This window comes from Aulostomus chinensis, chromosome 13 (genome assembly GCF_037954235.1).
Source record: "Aulostomus chinensis isolate RoL2024-O1b breed Wild chromosome 13, RoL_Achi_v1.0, whole genome shotgun sequence".
Classification (NCBI taxonomy): Eukaryota; Metazoa; Chordata; class Actinopteri; order Syngnathiformes; family Aulostomidae; genus Aulostomus; species Aulostomus chinensis.
In genome coordinates this window covers 11,255,907-11,259,006 of record NC_141332.1, presented here as the reverse complement: position 1 = coordinate 11,259,006, position 3,100 = coordinate 11,255,907, and the positions used below count along the sequence as shown (strand labels likewise).

The 3,100-nt window shown below is 44.3% G+C and overlaps 1 long non-coding RNA gene across 1 annotated transcript; it reads left to right on the top strand.

The window, feature by feature from the left end:
* The first annotated feature begins 502 nt into the window (after positions 1 to 502).
* On the top strand, positions 503 to 2,880 carry LOC147250847 (uncharacterized). The gene is made up of 3 exons (XR_015119021.1): positions 503 to 520; positions 624 to 808; positions 2,078 to 2,880. It is a non-coding gene; the product is annotated as an uncharacterized LOC147250847 (long non-coding RNA).
* The last annotated feature ends 220 nt before the right edge of the window (positions 2,881 to 3,100 follow it).

The following is a 3,100-nucleotide window of genomic DNA, read 5'->3' as shown; positions in this document are numbered from 1 at the left end:
AAAGCAGAAGTTCACGGGAGCATGTGCTCAAGCATTTGTTTGGGTCCAGCAGAAACTTCTCTGTTGCGGGTTTTCTGTCTGTGCCTGTCGATGGGACATGTCTAGAAGGACCCGGGCCTTGGATTCAGGTTCTACCACTGATTCAAAGAAAGATGGTCATCCAAAGGTTGTACGGGTGTTAACCATGGCTGTATGGCATCCTTTGAAAATTTAAACAAGCCGAAGTTGGTGACAAAAGCCCTCAACTTACCCGCACCCATTATGGGGGCAGTCCAGGGGCGACTGAACCTTGAATCGCCTTGATGAAATATGCTAAAAAAAAAAAAGACTTGGCTTAACCACACATGATGTTAGGGATCCTCCCAGTGCAATCCTCCATAGCCCTCCTCCTCTGGCTGGGAGGACCAGCAGCACAGGTGCTGCTTATCAGCAATAAGACACGCCTACAGCCAATTACCAGCCCAGCTATAAGAGGAAGCCTGGACCTACACGCAGTGCATGACTGTACTGAACCCATGTGGTAACTATGCCGACAGACTCTCTTAGGATTTCTCTGCCCACTCTAGTTTTTGCTCTGCTGATTTTTACTCATGTTATTTTTTCCCTGTTTTCCCTTCCCCAAGAGTTCCTTTTTGACTCCAACGCCTCTCTAGAACCACTCCACTGCCTCCCGAGTCCTCTGTGACTAAATGACCACCCTGCTACAACCCCGTTTGTCTCCTGGACCCCAACAGTTGCCTTCCCGCTCTGGCTTCTGTTCCTCTGGGACCTCTGACCCCCAGTGTTAGGTATTCCCCACCCTGGACTGGTTAGTACACACTCACACATACATACACACACACACACACACACACACACACACCATTCATATAAAGCTTAAGCACCACATTCCCCCCATTCTAGCTTCCCTAGTATGGAGGTTTTTTTCCTATTTCACTGAGTAAAAAGCCTTCGGGCATTATCCATCATCACCAGTGTCCTGTCTGTCTGTGGTTGCTCTACTCTGGTCCAGACCCAGTTTGGACCAGCGTAATACATGAAGCAACAAAAAATTCCTGTAGTGACCTAACCAATACTTAATACAAAGTGTATTTTCCAGTACTTTTGTATACTAACAGATAGGTGTGTTGAGCTCACAATGACCCCCCCCCCCCCGTTTCACTGCATTCTTTGTGGCTCCAGAATGCAGAGTAAAGCCAGTTTAGCTTGAAGCTAATAGTTTTTCTGTTCCCTCTGACTTTAAGCCACGCAGGGTCTGATTTTGATGGAAGGGCAATGGCAATCATGAGGATACGTATGGCTGATGACCCCAGGAGCATGTACACATGTTACACATCCTTAAGAGCACACAGTGGTTCTTCATGAGTTGTTGACCGGATGTGGATAAGGAAAGAAAGATTTGAAGATGCAACATACAATTTCCCCATCTTTAAAAATGTGTTCGCTAGTCTAAGACTTTTTCAGTTTTGTCAAACGTTAACATATCTAGGAATTCAACAAGTGTACATATAGTGAAGTGTGAAATACATTCGAGAATATCAATGTGTTACTAAAATTGTAGTTCCTCTAAGGTACCCGCAAATAAATGTCTTGAATTAATGGGGCTGGAAGTGGCAGCGGCACCGCCACTTTGGTCTTGTCCTGATGGTTAAGAAACTAAAAAATAAATGCAAATCTACCCAAGAATGTCTTTTTATAAACTAACAAGCTCATGTGGTATAATCAACATCATCTTTAGCCATACGCTACAGCGAACAACTGAACTGGTTATATTCTTGGCTACAGCAAATAACTACTGATTTTGTTCTTAGTTTTAGTATTTGTGGATTACTGAGCATTTGACTGGATAAAGAAGACATGGTTTACTCTGGTCAATGAGCTTGAGTTTGTAACCAGATCTTAGCAAAGATTTGCCACTGATTTTGCTTTAGCTGTTAGCCTTGGCTTCAAGCTAATGGCTGGCTGCTTCTGCATTCTGAAAAAAATGTCCGCTGCACCAGTGACGTCTCTCAGCCAGTTGGGTAATGTTGTCATGGAGACAACCTGTCCCCAACTGTGTCCTGAATCTCTTCTGCAGCCTGCTGACCAGCGCCAACAGAAGGTCCATCCCCAGCAGAACCACAGATGGACCGAACGATTCCCAGGACAAGTCCAAAGTGGCGGTGCCGCTGCCACTTCCAGCCCCATTAATTCAAGACATTTATTTGCGGGTACCTTAGAGGAACTACAATTTTAGTAACACATTGATATTCTCGAATGTATTTCACACTTCACTATATGTACACTTGTTGAATTCCTAGATATGTTAACGTTTGACAAAACTGAAAAAGTCTTAGACTAGCGAACACATTTTTAAAGATGGGGAAATTGTATGTTGCATCTTCAAATCTTTCTTTCCTTATCCACATCCGGTCAACAACTCATGAAGAACCACTGTGTGCTCTTAAGGATGTGTAACATGTGTACATGCTCCTGGGGTCATCAGCCATACGTATCCTCATGATTGCCATTGCCCTTCCATCAAAATCAGACCCTGCGTGGCTTAAAGTCAGAGGGAACAGAAAAACTCTTCAGCTCCAGTTTTTGATTTGATTCTCTCTGCTTGAGAGCTTTTTTGCAAGAGATCATGTCAGAAGATCAGAATCAGAATCAACTTTATTGTCACTGTACTGGGGGGTACAATGAAAATCGGTAAGAAGTTCTCTCCCGGAGCCACCGTGCACCACAATTACAGATACAAAAATACAATAACAATATAAGAACAATAAAATAGATGATAGAAATGTACAAGATGTAAATAAAAATGTGGAAGGTGCAAAAAGTAATTTTCAAAAGTGTGGCGAAAAGTTAAGGTGCAGTAGGGGATGAGGTAGTTTGATGGTTGTTGGGGGTGTGTGTGTGTGTGTGTGTGTGTGTGTGGGGGGGGGGGGGTCCTAGACAGTTTGTGTGTGTGTGCATTTATCTGTGTTCGTAGGTGTTGGCAGTCCTGATGGCCCAGGGGAAGAAACTGTTTCTGTACCTGCTGGTGCAGGACTTAATTGACCTGAAGCACCCCCAAAGCAGGGTGGGCAGGGTGTGGAGGGTCTGTTGTGATGGCCTT